Source organism: Mesoplodon densirostris, chromosome 2 (assembly GCF_025265405.1).
Source record: "Mesoplodon densirostris isolate mMesDen1 chromosome 2, mMesDen1 primary haplotype, whole genome shotgun sequence".
NCBI lineage: Eukaryota > Metazoa > Chordata > Mammalia > Artiodactyla > Ziphiidae > Mesoplodon > Mesoplodon densirostris.
The window spans coordinates 2206587-2224312 of record NC_082662.1 but is presented as its reverse complement, the minus strand read 5'-3'; the positions used below and the strand labels follow the sequence as shown (position 1 = coordinate 2224312).

Here is a 17726-nt window from a genome sequence, read left to right as displayed (position 1 = left end):
TATGAACCTCAGAACATCATGCTGAGTGAGAGAGGCCACGTGCTATACGAGTCCGTTTATGAGATGTCCGCAACAGGTGAGTCCACAGAGGCGGAAGGCAGGCTGGCGGTTGCAGGGGCTGGGGGCGGGGCGTGGGGGGAGACTGCTGGAGTAAGATGGGGCGATGGTTGCACAACACCGGGCATGAGCTAAACGCCCCTGGAGGGTTTGCTGTAAAGGGGTTAGCTTTATGTTATGTGAATTTCACCTCAATAAAGCTGCATGGAAGTTAAAGACAGTTTCTCCAAAAGCCCAGCCCCAGTTCTCAGCAGCCCCTGCTGCCCCACATCTGCGGAGGCAAGTCAGCACTGGGAATCTCCCCAAGGCCCCCTCCCTTCCCTGGCTCCCACACCTCCCTCCCCACAGAACAGCCGGGAGGGGGAACAGAGGGCCCCCACTCCGGGGGACACACCCAGCATTTTCACCCCACCCCCTGCTTCACCCCAAGCTGCCGGGGTCAGAGGCGCCTGCACCACACAGGCTGGCTCTGGCTCAGGGACAGACCTGCAGGTGCCTGGCCCTCTGTGGAAGCGGTGGCGGGGGTGGGGGCGTCCTACACCCACCCCACCAGCCCTCACCACCAGGACTGAAGACGGAGACTGCTCAGCCTTACTGATGCAAGGGGTGGTCCAGGGTCACCAAACTCCACTGCCTTCAGCAGATCCTGCTGCTTCTGCCCCCAGTACACCCTCAGACCGAGGACTCTGTGTCTGCTTTTAGCCAACACTCCGGGGACTCACAGTGACTCTAGGACAGACCCTCCCCCACCCCCGCCGCGGGGCGGGGAGAGCATCACACAGGTTCACCCCACCCACTGATGGGGCCCCTTTGGCTGTCCACCCGAGGATGGCACCAGCCTCTGACGGTGACTTCCACGCAGGTTCTCCATCGGCAAAACGGGTCCAGAAACCTGCCCTGCCTTACTCAGAGGAGCCGGGGGACTTGACCCAGGAAGCCAAGCAGCGCCCATACCTCCAGCTTCCCTGGAAAACTGAAGAGCAGGCTGCACTGGGCTACGAGTGACAGAGCCGCAGACCTGGCCCCTGCAGGCGCCAGGGAGCACCCGTCACCTGGGCCGGAGCTGGGCGTGAGGAAGAGGCACAGCTGAAGTCCGGCCTCAGGCTGCCTAACCCCCCAACTGGAACCCCCCCAGAGTTCCATGGGCCCAGCCCTCTCTCCCCTAGGGCAGGGATAGTATATTCCCTTTACTCACTAGCAGCATTTCGGCCAAGGTGGCCAAGGTTTGCAGAGGTGAGAAAAAGAAAGCAATTCTAAAATCACTTCCTGCAAATTAAATCCAGTTTCCCTGACATGCACTTCAAATTTGGAAATGTGCTCACAATGGAAACTGCTTTTGCAAACGACGCGAATCATTGAAAAAATCGCGTGTATGGGGGGAGAGACTGCATTTCCATGATACCTCTTCAGGTGGCGTTAATGATGCCACGAAGTGCACATGCACCGTGGACAGTTTTGCTTTTCCATGAAGATGAAGTTGCTCTAGGAAAAAAAAAATGCATTCTGTTGCACCGAGAGGGGTCCAGTCCTGGTCAGGGCCAGTCTCCAAGGGAGATGTGGGTGTGAGAAGGTGGGGTACGGTGCAGGTGGGAGCTGGACTCAAGGAATCCCTGAGCCCCGGCCCACAGGGAACTGCCGAGTCAGAGGCAGCCCAAGAAGGGCAACGTGGGGCCCCTCCTCACAGCAGCTAGGCCGGGGCTCAGGCACCTCCTACCTGTCCCAGCTCGCCGTGGGCTGGGGCCACCAAAACCAGTTCACCTCAAGGAATTTCCAGCAAAAATCTGTGACCCTGGAGAGGCGGGGCAGAGGCTGTGTGGCCCAGAGCCCTCAACTCAAGCTGGAGGGAAGACACAGCCCCACACCCTGCTGACTTTGGGTGGCTCGGGGACGCCCCGAGGTCTCTGAGAGCCCCCCTGGGAGGGGATGCAGTCCCACATCCTGCCACGCACCACGGCAGAGAAGGTTCCAGCCCAGAGGTCCAGTGCCGCAGGGGAGAAGCGGGCCAGCTGCTGTCAGGGCCCCAGGCCCTCACACCGCCCTGTCGGGCAGGAACCGCCACCCCGGGGCAGGCGCTCAGAGGCCCAAGCTGCCAAGGGTCCCGGCTGGGACTCGAGCCGCAGCCCAGACAGCTGGAGGCCTTGCCCCACAAGCGAGCACAGCCCCTCTGCCCCAGGCTGGTGGGAGCTGGAGGCTCCGGGGGGCAGCAGCTGTTCCTTGGCCGGCTCTGCTCGACCCTCTGACCTCGTCCTGCACGAATCCCGGCGAGAGCTACAGCCTGCCGTGGGCTCCTGGCCCTGTTCCCACAGGTCCCCTTCTGCCCCCAGCCCTGTCCCCACGCACCCCAGCCAGGGTGGCCTCCACGCTCAGCCTTGGTCCACCGTCCACTCCCCACCCCATCCTTGTCCTGCCAGGCCAGGCTTCCTCCGGGAAGCCACTGTCCTCCCCGACTCCAGGCCAGGATGCCCCCTATCCTGCCCCCCCATCACCTGGCAGGTGGCAGAGTACAGACAGCCCTTCCGCGACGTGGCCCCCACGGGCAGCCTCAGTGGTTGGGCAGGATTTTGAGGCCTCTGGTTTCCCCGTCCCCTGGGCCCACCCCTGCCCAGGGCCCCAAAACCAGCTCCCGTAAACTGGGGTCCTTGTGACCCTCCCAGAAGGGACACCCCATCCATAGAGGGGGGGCCCCCACCCACCTGCAAGAGCCCTGGTCCAGAGTGTGGACGCTTGGCCTGCGTGCAGAGAAGGACACCTTGGGGCACACGCCCCTCCTCCACAGCCATCTGGATGCCAGCTTTGGGGGAGGGCGTGCGGCCCCATTCAGTTGAGTGGGGAAAGACCCAAAGAACTCCACCCTGCCACCCACCCCAAAACAAGCCATCTTGATTGTCCTCAGTCACATGCTGACTATTCCGGTGGGTCCATCCCCGGTTATTTCAGTAAACAAAGGCGGATTGAAATCTAAGGGGCAGATAAGCCTACACCATCTCAGGAGGGACCCCAGGGGGCTTCCTGGGCCCCTTCCCATACCCTGCGGCCTTGTCTTGAGGGGACAGCAGAATGTCCCAGCGTCCAGAAGTCCCCCTACCTGGGCAGAGGGGTCAGGCGGCCATCACACAGGGTCACAGGAGGCAGGAGGCCCTGCTGTGACATGGCGCCATCCCCGGGCGGCGGCCCAGCTGAATTCCAGCAGGACACCCGGCGCCCAGCCGCCTGGGCCCTTGGAGCTGAGGGGCCTCTGTGACCCCAGCCAACCCCGGGAACGGGAAGCCCTCGCCCGGTGGGGCCGGGGCAGGAGTCCCACCTGGAATGGTGGTCAGGAGCGTGTCACCCTCAGGGAGCAAAGGGCAGTGGCCATCTTCACCTGCCCCTCCCGCCCGCGTCCAGCCACGTGGCCACGGAAGCCTGCGCAGCCTCTGTCCTCGCTGGCCCTGCAGGGCGTGGGGTGGGGTTAGGACAGGACCCTCGGCCAGGGCGGCACCTGGGCCTCCTGCGGAGAGACTGGGCCTGTGGGGCCTGGGAGGAGGGTATGGCTGAGGCCAACGTCACCCTGGGGGGGCTCCCTGCTCCCCCACTGCCCGCTCGGGGGAAGCCCAGCACTGATGGTGAGAGACAAATTTAGCCTCCCCACCCTGGGGCAGGGTGCGCTTGTGAAATATGAAAACAGCTGGAGGTGCCCGATTAAGCCGCCCTCTCTCCCTCCTGGGCCGGGGCCCGTGGGGAGGCGGGGGACGCAGTGCCTGGGAGCGGCCCCGGGAATCCCCCAGTCCCGCTGCCTCTTACCCGGCCGCCAGCCTCGGTCCCGGTCCCGCAGCCAGGCCAGGGGCGGGGACGGCCTCCCTCCGGCACCTGGGCCCGGCCTGGAGCACCGTGGGGTTGCCCGGCAGTTTCTGTTTGAATCTGACGGTTGGTCTAGCACCCACGTGAGGCAGGGAGCTGGGTGGCGGCCCTCTGACCACGTGGGCCTCACGTACTTCTGGAAGGAAATGGCTGACCAAATCCCCCAGGGCTGCCAGGCTCCAGGGTCACCCAGACCTTTGCTGGGAGAGGCTCCCGGCCGAGCTAAGGGTTGGGGACCCAGTGGCACATGCCCCCACCCCCCCACGTCCCCCCACTGCCACAGCCAGCTTCCTGGTGGAGGAACTCATGCGGCCAAACCAAACAAAGAAACGCTGGAGCATGGCTGAGCCTCACCGTGTCCCAGCAGGGCAGTGCACTGCGCAGCTCATTTCACTGACCGACGTGGAAACGTGCACAGAGAGGTTAGGTCACCCACCCAAGGGCACACAGCTGGTCAGAGCAGGGAGTCCAACCCGCCAGCTAGCTCTAACGTCCTTGTTCTTGACCTTGCCCTCTACCCGGTCTCTCTAGGAGGTGAGCAAAGGAGGCCCAACCCCTCTCCAGCCTGCGTTCTCACCCACACGCTGCTGGGAAGTCCCTGGTCCACCCCTCCCTCCTTCTTCACCCACACATTGAGGCCCTACCCACATCCGGCCCCCCCCGCCACCACCGCCTGCCCCCCCCGCCCCCGGTCCTCTGCTGACCTGCCCATGGCTTTCCTCCCATCCCGGTCTCCACCCACATGTGCAGGTCAGACTTGGACACAGGGTTACTTACTGTCCCTTGGTTTCTGCTCTGCAGCTCCACCCTGCCTGCCACACTCCCGGCCAACCCCCCTCTCCCCCTCCATCCACATAGCCCAGCTCTGCACCTCTGCCACTCTGCTCTGTAGCTGTGTGACCCCTGGACTGGTGTCTTGCCCATTCTGAGCCTGTTTCCTGTGATGTGTGGAAAAGCCAAAGCACTCAGCAGGGCGCTGATACAGGCACAGACTAGGAGCTTGAGATACGGAGTGAGTTGCAATTGACCAGTGGTTACTGAGGATCAGGGTAGCAGCGGAGGAAGAAGAATAAACCTGCCCTGGTCCCAGGGGCAGCAGAGGGCAGAGGCCAGGTCTGTCCCTGGTTCAGCTGCAGGGACCTCCCCATCAGTGGTCTCTCTAAGACCGAGGCACCTGCAGAAGAATGAGTGGGACCCAGCACTCCATGGCAGCAGAAACCCAGGGGTGAGAGACAACCCACCCGCTAGATGCAAAATAATGGATTCCTACTGGGGCCGGTAGCTGGCACAGTGCCCCTGAGCTTAGAGATGCCGCGATCCCACCTGTGCCACAATGTGGGGAGGCTTCCACGGCAGCACACAGTCACCTGTGGCGGGGGGGCCTGCTTGGAGGAGTGACAGTAGAAGTGAGGGTGTCGGTGAGGGAGGCTCAGACCAGCGTGGGGCGCAGGAAGGGGACCCAGGAGGCGGGCAGCTGCAGGGCTGGGAGCCTCATGAGGCTGCAGAGGAAGAGACGCTTGACGGTAGAGCAGGTGTCTGAGCTTTCAGCCATGGCGCGTTCCAAGTGAGAGTCAAGGGTGGCCAGGATTGGACAGAGGAGTGGCTGGGCACATCCTGGACTTCTACGTCTCACTGCCCACCTCCAGCCCCACCTCCACAGGGATCTAGAATCCGGCACTCCCACCCACAAGGCCACCCTAGTCCCAGATCCCCTCAGCCCCCCACCCTCGCCCCCGTAAGTGCAGCAGCTTCTCAGCTAGGCTCCCCGCTTCTGTCTCAGCGGATGGCCCAACAGTGGCCAGATGTAGGTGAGGTCATACGCCCCACCCCTGTACCCCCCTACCAGGTGAAAGAAGTCAACTACACGATGACATACTGTAGCTATGACATAAGGTGTCATAATTCTGAGAACCAGCCTCAGGGAACTCCATGGCGGTCCAGTTGTTAAGACTCCGCGATTCCACTACAGGGGGCACAGTTTCGATCCCTATTTGGGGAGCTAAGATCCCGCATGCCGTGCAGTGCGGCCAAGACAAAAACACAAACAAACAGAACTGGCCTCATAGAAATGGGAATGAACTGACCCTGGAACCAAAGACTAACTGTACTTAAAACAATTGGGATGACGCTGGTCAGACCACCGCATGACCAATTTCAAGGTGACCGTCAGAGCTGACTGTGCTGTTTCTGCGTGGAGCCCCTCCCTCCATCTACAAAAGCTCTCACCCCCTGGCTGTCAGTTGGGGGCGGTGGGTGGGAGTCAGCCCTTGGGGCATTCGGAGGACATGGAGCCCTTGCTCCGAAATAAAGCAACCTTTCCTTTCCATCAGCCTGGCCTCTTTTTGGCTTTTGAGCGGTGAGCAGCCGGACCCCACTTTTGGTAACACTCTCACCCACCCGGCTGCCAGGCACCCCTGCTGTTTCCGTCTGTCTCCTCCAAGGCTCCCCTCCTCCCCTCTTGAGGGTCCCACCTCTACATGCCAGTGCGCCATGCTCTGTCCTCCAGAACCTTCTCTTCCCCGGACAAGCATCTGTGCTCCTTCAACCATGCCCTGCACGGTCATTCCCAAACCATCGGCCCCACCTGGCCACCCTCCTCCGGACTCTGCCACATTCCTTGAAGGGAACCCACTCAGCTGTGTCCCCACCCTGTGTAGCCTCCTTGCCTCCTACCCTGGGGCCCTCACTACGGGCCCAGGGCGCACTAATTTCCTGAACTCTCTACCCATCCCCACTCAGCTCCCTGCCCCCGCCCCAGCCATCGGGGCCGTGATTTTTTTTCGAGAGCTCCCTTTGACTCATGAATTCCATTCCTCTCTGGTTCTGAAGTCAGCTGACCTCTGACGTGACTTCATCCAAGTTGCCACGGCATTGGTCCATCCATCCCTCACTCACTCCAGGAGCATCTGTCCCAGCGAGCCACCTCTGTGCCGCCTGCCTCCCTGCCTCCCTATCTCCCACGTGCCCCCATCCCATCCCCTGGGCCTGGGGCTCTTTCCGATAACGACACCCAGCATCTACCGTGTGCTCACGCAGTGCCAACCCCAGCCTGGAGTCCTCTGTATTCCTTGATTTCAGTCTTCAAAGTAACCCCGAGACAAAGGCACTGCTACGTCCCGCGTTCCAGATGTTCTTACAGAAGCACAGAGAGAGGGGACCGCTTGCCCAGAGCCACTCAGCTCAGGAGGGCCAAGGCTGGATTTGAGCCCAGCTCTGGTTAGGATCCACTTAACCCCTCCCCACCAGGCAGCCCCGCCCTCCGGGGGCCGCTCTTGGGAGGCAGAAGAGAGAACCAGCCTTTCCCCCCACAGTGTGAAGGGCACCCTGAGGGGTGTGGACAGGCCCAGGGTCAGCCCAAGGGTAAATGAAGGTCCACATGAGTTGTCATTTTCGGTTTCACAAGCTGACGGAAAAGGGGCACCAATGCGGCAGAGCTCAGCCAAGGATAGGCCCTGACGGCCCTTTGGGTCAGGGGGAGGCAGGAATAGCCAGGTGGGCTGGAGAGGGGACAGGATGCCCAGAGGCCTTGGCCACAGGAAGGGCGCTGGACCTGCAGCTGTGGGCCTCGGGGAGCGAAGAGAGGGGTCCGGCTCCCAGAGGGATGCGGTGGGATTTGGGTGAGGAAGGTCACCCGGGGGGCACATCGTGGGCGTGGCGAACCCAGAGGCTGGTGGTCAGCGAGGCACGCCTCGGCTGGGTCCAGGTGAGGCGGTGGGGGGCATGGGCCGCAGGGATGCAAGAGGGGGCAGGAAGGGATGAGGACCCCCCTTCCAAGCCGATCCACGTCGGGTTAATGCACTTTTGAGCTCAGCCCTCAACCAGCTGCAGACTCAGGCGCCTTCAGCCACCCACCAGCTGTGTGCACGTTCAGGCCTCTGTCTTCTCATCCGTAGAATAGGGAAGTCACACCCACCATGCAGGGCTGACCTACACAGAAGCATCTAGCAGGATTCCCGGGGTGTCTTGGGGTGCAAACGCGGCTCCTGTCTGACCTCTGGGGCCGTTTGGAAATCTGCTATCGGTTGTCTGTCAGTCAAACCCTCATCCCCCTTTCCATTCAAGCTCCAGAGGCTGCTTCCTGAGCCAGCCACTGGTGCCCACCCCGCTGCCAGCACCATCAACGCACACGCACATGTGCAGGCACACACATGTATACACACCTGCACACGCACACACTCTGCCTTCATCACGGTGAATCCCCCACTCCAGCCCCTCCACTCAACTATGTGGCCCTGGAGGCTCCCCGGGCATCCAGCCGCGTAGGTGGAACTGCAGTGGCCGGCGGGCAGCATGGGGAGCCGTCTCCTGTTGCCCAGGTCTCGGTGATGCCTGGGAGGCAGCCGGGTGAGGGCCAGGGTGGCCAGGGCGGGCTCCGGGGCCCCCGGTGGGTGAGCGAGCTGGGGAAAGCCGTTCTGGACTGGCCCCACTGGGCTGAGGAATGGTGGCCTCCAGCCGGGACGAGCCTGGCCATGCGGCCAGGGCAGGGCCTCTTTGGCAGGAAGTGGAGAGAGTTCCGGTGGGTCCAAGGGGCGGCGGCACCGGACTGACTTCTGTTCCACCCCCCACCCCCACCCCTGGGCCATGCAAATTGCCCCGCACCCCCCTGGGGGCAGATCGCAGTGCCACACAGCAGTGGCTTCTCCAGCTTGCCCGAGTCCCAGCAGGGGACCCACAGGCACGGCCTCCCCGCACTGGCCCATCTGCCACCGCTGCCCCCAGGACACCCTGTTTCCAAGCGCCGGGTGGGAGCCAGTAGGGAAGGGCCTCTGCACCCCTGGGTGGCCCCAGGGAGCCCCAACTGGCGCCTGAAAGAGGAGGGCCAGCCCGAGCCAAGCCTACCTTGGCGGAGCCTGGGCCCTGGAGGGTCTGTGAGGAGGGGGACAGCCGGGAGGCCCTCAGCTCAGTGGCTGGCTAGGCAGGCGGTGGCGGCAGCGTCCCTGTCGCCTAGGCGATGACTTTGGAGCCCTGGAAGCAGCGTGGCCGGCCTGGAGCCTCGGGGCAGACGGGGCGGAGCGTGGCCAGGAGCCCTGGGGCCAGCGGCCAGCCTGTGTCCCCTGCTCCAGAGGGGAGCCACGCCCTCTGCACAGTGACCCAGAAGCAGCCCCGCCCGGCCCGGCGGGGGCAGAGCTGGAGGCGCGGGAGCCGGGAGGGGAGCCGCCGACTCCACTCGTGTCTGTGCTTTTCTCCTCCTCCTCTTTGTCGCAATTCAGAAACACACTCAGTCGAGAGACTGGGGCAGTGCATCCACTGACCTGTCCCCTGGCCCCAACATCACTCTGTCCTCCAGCCACAGCCAACTCTACAAATGACATCATTTCACCTGTGGTACGTCAGTAGATGCTTCAAACAGACAAGGATCCATCTATGTCAATATCGGGTCCAACCATGAAACTGCTGATATTCAGCTCCTTTTCTCCTACCAACACACACACACACACACACACACACACACACACACACACACACACACACACACACACACACACACACACACACACAGTAAATTCGGATAACTCAATGTAAAACACAGCCACAATGCCACATTCTGAATTTCCAGGACCAATTTTTAACTGCTGGCCAGAAGGACTTGGAGGACACAGGTTTGGGAGACTAATCCATGTCATACACACTGTCCCTTCCCTCCCCCACGGTGGGCAGCAGCACAGAAAGCTCAGTCCAGCCCAGGGTGGACACGGTAAGGGGGACACTGCAGGTGGGATTAAGGACCTGGAGATGGCAGCCCCTAGGTTACCTGGGTGGGCCCAGGGCCACCAGCAAGGGTCCTCACAGAGGCAGGCAGGACGGTAGGGAGGAGAGAAGGTGCTGGGCTGTGGCTTTGCAGAGGGAGAACGGGGCCACGAGCCAAGGAACGCGGACGCCTCTAGAAGCCAGAAAAGGCAAGAAACAGATTCTCCCCTGGAGCCTCCGGAAGGAACCAGCCCTGCCCGCACCTGGACTTCAGTCCAGTGAGACTGATCTCAACCATCTGGCCTCCAGAACAGTAGGAAAACAAGTCCGTGGTATTGTAAGCCACTGAGTTTGTGGCAATTTGTTACAGCAGCCGTAGGAAACGGATACAGTCTCATATAACACAAATTTGGGAAGCATCATTTGCAGTGATCTCCCCATTTCCCGGGGCCCCTGGAATGGGCATTAGTGCCGCATTAAGTCTGAGGAGAAGCCCCTGGGGTGTAAGACGCTTTGCAGAATAGCAGCCCTGGGCTGGACAGAAAGGCAGTGACTGAAGACACGGCCAGCACGGGAGCCAAAGCCCTCGCCCTTCCTGGACGTCACACACACACATGCAGCCGTGAGGCGTTATGACCACACAGCGAGTGAATACTGGGGGAAGGCAGGTGTTTCCTGGTCCTGGCAAAAGAGGCAGAGAAGCCAGAGGGGTGCCAAGGTTCCCCCTGCCCCCACCCCGGGCTCTGTCAGGCCACCCTCAGACAGCTGATGGCCACAGTGGGCAGGTCTTCGTTGAAGCCAGGCCCCCACTGCCCATTCTCAAGCTGAGAAGGATGCATCTCACCATCCTGAGCTCCTGGGGGGGTGACCTCCTGGCCCACCCTTCCCCCCTCCCCCTCCCCCTCCCCCATGGAGACAGGAAAGTCCTGAGTTCTGGGAGGCTGGGGCCCCACCCTCAGGACTGGGACGGGTGACAGACCCTGCTGTTCCTCAGCAGAAACAAGGATGTCAGAGACCAAAGATGGGTGGGTGACCCTCGCGTGATGGTCCCAGCTGGACCTCTGGCCATCAGTTCTGGGTGGGGCATTCAACAAGGAGTTCAACCAGTATTTCGTACCCCTTCTCCCAACATGAGGCACGACTAGAAGGCTCCTCCTTGCCGAGGCTGGAACCCACTGTCAGCCCAGGTGTTAGCATCAGGGCAAGGCCTCTGCTCATCACCACGGAGAGGAGGAGAGGGCGGGAGCCTTGCCGCTACCAGCTTGTTTCACTTCCCTATTGCAGCCAGAACAGATGACCACACGGCATCTGTTTATTCTCGCACAGTTCTGTGGCTCAGGAGTCGGAGTCCAAAAAGAGAGAGTCTTACGAGACTGAAATCAAGGTGCTGGCGGGGTTGTCCCTTCTGGAGACTCCAGGACAACATCTATGTTCTTTGCTTCTTCAGCTTCTAGAAGCCGCCTGCATTCCTCGGCTCCGGGCCCCTCCCCCCATCTTGAACTGCATCTCTCCACCCTCGGCCTCCATCGCATCTTCTCTCTGGCTCCAGCCCTCCGGCCTCCCTCTTAGAGGGGCTTTGTGATGACACTGGGCCACCCAGATTCCCCAGGGTCGTCATCCCCCATCTCCAGTCCTGGATTTAATCCTGTCCCTTTTCCTGTGAAGTAAGTCACAGGTTCTGGGGATCAGGATGTGGTTGCCTTTGGGGGCCATTCTTCTGCCTTCCGTAAATGTCTTTCATTCCAAGACACATCCTGGGGGCCCGCTGTGCGGGGTTACCTAAAACCGCTCTGCGCCTTTAAGCAGAAATCCCTGCTCCCTGCAGGGTGGCGGCTGTGTGGTAGGGGCGTTCGAGGCCGCCCCACACCCCTCCCACCTCCCTCCAGCTCCAACCTTTCCCAGCAGCCCCTCCCCGTACAAGGATAAGTTCCCCAAAACGTGTCTGAAAGTTGACAGTAGCCGGATCTCCGTGAATCCTCGCCGCCCCACCTGACATGTGACTCCCCGTGCACGGAGCACTGGAAACGGCATTTTACAAACACGAACCATTTAGCCATCACGTCAACCCAGGAGAAAAACTGCCATCTCCGTTTTACAGATGAGGACACTGATGCACAGAGAGGCTGAGGAACCTATCCAACGTCACACAGCACAGCTGGGCCTAAAAACCATCAGGAAATAAACATCTGACTAAACTACCCATTTCAGATGCGTCCCGCACAACGCACTTCCTGTGTTTCCTGGGATGCGCTTGTTTTTCAGGACTGAACCACCATCGCAGACTCAGGAGACTCCAGGAGCAGTTTGACCAAACTTCTGACCCACCTGCTGTGTGTCCTGCAACCTTCTCCCCGCCGCCCATGTTAGTTTCCAAATGCTGGCAGCACGGGCTTGGAGAAGCTGGTGCCCCAAAGCTGCCCAGAGGCCCTGCCATCTCAGCTCCGGGCACAGCCCATCCTGGTCCTAGTGGTCAAGACCCGTCCCCACCTGTGGCCGTGAACAAAGGACGCTCTGGGCCACCGCTTGCTCCCAGGGGCCCTCGGCAGGGGGAGGCTTGGGCTCCAGCAAGCCCCCTGCGTATTTACACAGTCAGCGCCCTGCTTCCCCGTTTCGCTGCCTGGCCTCTGAAGAGCAGGCATCTTGGTTTTAAGCTGATATCACTGAGGGTCAAGGCTGTGGGCTCTTAGACCCCAGAACAGAGCCTGGTAAGCCGTGGGCGCTCAGGAATGAATGACAAGTGATAGATGGATGGATGGATGGATGGATGAAGAGTTAACGCCCCTGTAGAATACTGCTTCCACCTGCTCCACATCCCTTTTCTTTTCTTTTCTTTTTTTTTTTTTTTTGCGGTACGCGGGCCTCTCACTGTTGCGGCCCCTCCATTTGCGGAGCACAGGCTCCGGACGCACAGGTTCAGCGGCCATGGCTCACGGACCCAGCCGCTCCACGGCATGTGGGATCTTCCCGGACCGGGGCACGAACCCGTGTCCCCTGCATCAGCAGGCGGACTCTCAACCACTGCGCCACCAGGGAAGCCCCACATCCTTTTTCTGAACTTTGAAATCCAAAAAGCTCAGAAAACCCAAAGCCTTTCCTTAGGTCTGGGGCCGACATCACTGGGCGGACGGACACAAGGCTCTTCATGGTCTCTGTTGCCATTTAGGGTAAACATCCGTGTGTGTCGTTGCAGAAACATGGGTGAGCTCGATGTGGAGCGCTTCTATCAGATCCCTTTGTAGTGTTATAAAACAAACAATTCAGATACTATGTTACTTTTCTAAAATGGAAAAAAATTAATCTGAATTCTGAAATATCAGGGGCTCAGGGTTAATTTGGACCATAAGGTAGGGCGGCCACATCAATTCTTCATAAGCCCCACGGCCCAGCTACACCCCGAGACGCCCAGAGAAGGGTCCCTCCCTGGGACCACTGAGTGCTGAGCTGGCCACATCCTCTCCTTATGGGGAAGGTATTTTCCACTCATCGACCAAAGCCGACTTTTGACAAGTCATGTGGCGGATCTGGGCTGGCTGATTCCAAAGTCGGCCACGCTCGCCGTGACTTCTGTCACTTTTTACCTCTGTGGATTTTTTTGGTCAACGAAATGCTGTTGAGTAGCACACATTTCAAAAGGTCCAGGCAGGGCCAATCCGGGCTCTCCCACTCCGTCCGTCCCAGACCCGGCTCCCGTCCCTGGAGACACAGCTGCCATCCCTTCTAGGGAGAGTGGATTCGTCAGGAGGAGAGAAACGGAATGGAAAGAGGTTTAATGACAGCAGAGGAGAGAAAGAGGAAGTGGGCAACCTGAGGTTCTCCTGGCCACTCAGAAGGACCCTGGCCAGAGAGTCCCCCAAACTCTGAAAAGACAGCCTGCCAGGATCGCAGGCGCTACCCACACTCTACTCACATGGGGTCTTGCTTACACTTTCTTCAACCTGCATGTTCCAGGGTCAAGAGTAGACTCTTCCTATTATTCTCATCCTTTCAAACATCACATGGACCAGATGACGATTAGGCGGTGTTCTTGGAATTACACTGACCTCAAACTTCCAATTGTCTCTTTGGCTATTTTTATCAGAATTCAGTATTTTCACATTAATCCAGTTAGCGTCCTGTTTACCAATACCTCGTTTTTAATTTGCAGCTTCTTTCTAAAGGCTCTGGGAGACTTTCACAGCCCGTGTTCTCCTCCTTCATTACTGCCAAGTAATTAGGCAAGGAGCATCCCTGATCAGAAACTAAGAAGCCAGGAGCAAGTCGCAGCTTGCCTGACTCCGAAAGAAAAAAAAAGAAGATGGAGTCTCTCCTAATTACGGGGGTTTTGTTGGTTGTCACCGAGCGGGAAAGCAGAGGAGGTGAGAGTAAAAGGAGAGGGGCCTTTAATTACAGGGCCTTGCAAATCACAGCGCAGCAAATACCTAGGGGCTCCTCTGATCTGCATACTAATGACCTGCGGCCCTCCTTCGGTCTTGTGGGGAATTGTGCTAAATTTGCATTGCGCATAATGCGAATGACCGAGGACCCTAAGTGCGGGGCAGCCTCGTGCAGAGAGGGTGATTTGATTTGTTTATTTGTGTCCTGCTTGGGAAACACAGGCTTCTAAAACGGCGAGCACAGCTTTCCCTCCTGTAGGCCCCAAGGCTCTGCAGAGACCCCTCTCCGTGGCCGACAGACACTCTTCAAGCCACCCGCCCCTACATCAACACACTGGGCCCTGGGCCGCCCTCCTGGTCCCCATGCTGGCCTGTCCCCCACACATGCGGAAGCGGCCTCCGTCTGGCAAATGGGCACTGCCCAGGTGAGCCCGGAGGCCGGGAGGCTGCCAAATAGAAACCCTAGGGTCTTTCTCACGCGTCTCAGCCCTGACGGAGAAAACAGCCCAGGAAGCCACGTCTAAAATCGCAGGAAATCAGGCAGGAGGGGTGAGAGGGACCTTCTCTGTCCACTCCGAAGGACCTCTCCCAACCTAGGCATCCCTGCCCCCAGGAGAAACCACCTGCCCAATTAGCCAGAGGCTTCCCCAGATGCCCGCCCCACAGGGCCTGGCACCTCGGAGCAGCAGGTGAGCAATTAGAGCCCCCGCCCCCTCCCCACAGGCACCCAGGGCCTCAGGGAGTGACCTGCTGGCTGGCGCTGGGCGGGGACACACCACGGACAGGTCCGTCCCACGTGCAGCCACCCTGAGCAGGACCACAAAGGAGGGACCCCTGGGCACCCAGCCCAGCCCTGCCGCCCAGGGCCCTGCACCCAGGCTGGTGAGAGGCAGGATGGGTGATGCCCAGGTGCTCTGTGCCTGCCTGTTGGGGACGGAGGGGCTGGACCAGCCTTCCCTGGGCACCTTGTGTCTGCCCTCCTGGGCTATCAGGTGTGTTCCCACGGGCCGCTCAGGGGAGCCCCGGCTCGGGCTCCTACAGCAAGCAGGCAGGTGTGTGCCCCACCCCCCTGTGTGAAGAGCCTGGGGACTTGACGGAGGCATGGAGCAGCCAGGCCTGCTCTGGACTGCTATCTGGACTACCAGCACAGGGCCCTGCCCGCTGCGCCCTCTGTCCCAGGCGTGCCGGGGATGGGCGGCCAGACCAACCCCTGCATCCGATTTAGTCACTTGATCCGAGCTTTTCAGCTTCACATCTGCAAGTGGGGTGAACACCCAGATGCATGTATATCAGAGGGGGCACATATGAATGTCTACTGTCATGGTTATAACTCATCCTCGGACCCAAAACACGGACGGGAGAACAGAAGAGGCGGGCGGGGCTGAAGCAGGGTTCTCCTTCCGGGGGCCCCGCCCCTCCAGCTCCCAGGTCCGTTCCGGGGCTCACTCTTTGGGAGACCTGATTCCAAGTCCAAGGTCCAGAGTGTCCCAGCCACCGACCCTCTGGTGCCGCCCGAAACGTCCACGGCCCTGAGACCTGCCCTCGGGGCCCCCATCTCCTCTCTCCGAGCCTAGCAGAGACCTCCCGGCCGCTTGACCTCTCTCCTGGGTCCGGTTCCCTCCGAGGCGCCTCCCCAATCCGCCCCACCCCGCCCCCGCCGTCCTCCTGCCCACCTCTAAGCACCTCTCTGGCACCGATGGCCCAAAGCCGCTGTGTGTGTGTCTGTTCTCCCTCCCTACTCTGGGGGCTGCGGTGACCCACGCAGTCCCCGAGGAGAGGGGGTGCTGGGGTTTGAAGCCTGCTTTTGCTTTCCAGGGCACAGGGGCTGTAGATGTGTGGGGAGGGGCGGCATGGGAAGAGCCCGTAAGCTCGGGGAGCGGCCCCTGCACCCTTGGCTGTGCTTGGAACAGACTGGGGTGTCCCTTGTGCCTCTTTGAGCAAAGAGGGACGTGGCTTAGAACGCTTCCTCACCTTTTGTGTCCTGGCCCCTGGGCAGCCCGAAGGCTTAGGACTGCTTCTCAGAAGAATATTTCAGGGAGTTCCCTGGTGGCCTAGTGGGTGGCCCGGGTTCGATCCCTGGCCAGGGAACTGAGATCCCACAAGCCACGCGGCACAGGTCAAAAAAAAAAAAATTACAAAGGAAACCAATTACATTGAATTATGGTTATGCTAGCGGGTTGAATGGCAACCCCCCCAAAAGATATGTCTACCCAGAGCCTTAGAAATTAGGGCCTTTGCAGATGTATAAGATAAAGATCTCAAGATGGGATCACCCGGGATTAGCGTGGGCCCTAAATCCAATGACAAGTGTCCTTATCAGAGGCAGAAAAGGGGAGACACAGACATAGAGAGAAGGCCATGTGAACATGGAGGCAGGGATTGGGGTGATGCGTCTACAAGCCCAGGAAGCTGGGAGTGAGACGAAGACGGATTCCACCTCAGAGCCTCCAGTGGGAACTAGCCCTGCCGGCACCTGGATTTGGGGCTTCTGGACTCCAGACCCTGAGAGAATGTTTTTTTTTTTTTAATTGTTTTAATCCCCCTAGTTCGTGGTCATCTGCTATGGCAGCCCCAGGAAACTAACACAGTTATGATGATATTTAAAAGCGAATTTGGGGGAATTCCCTGGCGGTGCAGTGGTTAGGACTCCGTACTTTCACTGCCGAGGGCGCAGTTCCCTGGTCGAGGAACTAAGATTCCACAAGCCGTGTGGCTCAGCCAAAATAAAAATAAAAATAAAGTAAAAGCACATTTGTGAAATGGTGATGATGGGGCTTCAGGTGGCACATCCGGCAACTCGCTTCAACTCAGTGACAAGCACAAACGAAATTTTGAGATGTCCGTAGCAGCTGCCACGCACACTGAAAATATCAGTGATTCCGTTGGGAAGAAGTTTTGTTCTCTTTGGGTCTCTGATTCGGGGGAGCATCTCCAGGAAAAGAAAGCACTTTTGAGGAGCAAATGTCTGGTCTGCAAAGGAATACCCCAGCCAGAGAGCGGACACGAAGGGTGGGGACAGATGGAAAGTTTATGCCCACTGGTGCAGACTCTCAGAGCCGGCTTCAGTGAAAACTGTCTTTAACTTGAACCCCGACGAGCAGAGGGAGATTTTCTGGTACAGAATCAATTTTCCTCTGCGTTCCACACAGAGAAACGATTGTCCAGGCGTCCTATGTAACCTACTTAAGGCAAATTTAAAAAAGAAAAGACATTGTATGTTCTGGTTACACACAAATGGATGCTGCTAGTTCCAGATGTGTTTTCCATGTTCTAGAAATCTGGGCAGGACATGGGATCACCTGACGGCAATTTGCAGGGGTAAATTGTCACACAGTGCCCTGGGGACAAAAATCCCTATCGTAGTTAGGCCTTTACTATCCAGACAGAAACATGGTCAGGGTGACAAGGGACCACACCTCTCAGTTTCTTTTTTCCTTTTTGCTGTGTGAAACTAAATCATCAGAAAATGACTAGTTTTAAAACGTTGACTCAGCACTCCCACAGAAACGCCCAAATTGGAAAATAAAGATGTGCCCTTCCCTTTTATGGGGGCTGGATAGAAGAAACACACAATTGAAGAATGTTTCTGGGTTTTGTTTTTTGGAGTTTTTTTTTGCAAACCCAAAGTTCAACCTGTGTGTGATATCTTTTATACAAGTCTCTGGAGGATAAATTCCCCTTGAATTTGGTGACCGGAAGCTGTCTCCCAGTTAGATGAACATGCAGCTTCCTTTCAGCCACCAAAGAAATGATTTCCCTTTTGGGGTCAGA

The 17726-nt window shown here is 59.0% G+C and overlaps 1 protein-coding gene across 2 annotated transcripts in view; it reads right to left on the bottom strand.

The window, feature by feature from the left end:
- TP73 (tumor protein p73) overlaps positions 1–17726 on the bottom strand; it is a 68769-nt gene that overhangs the window by 48985 nt on the left and 2058 nt on the right. Inside the window, exon 1 of one of the 2 annotated variants that reach the window (XM_060079445.1) lies at positions 8734–8864. The exons of the other annotated variant lie outside the window; for it this stretch is intronic. The gene's annotated coding sequence lies outside the window, so the exon portion shown is untranslated. Of the gene's footprint in view, positions 1–8733; positions 8865–17726 lie in introns of those variants that run through there. 2 annotated transcript variants of the gene reach the window in all.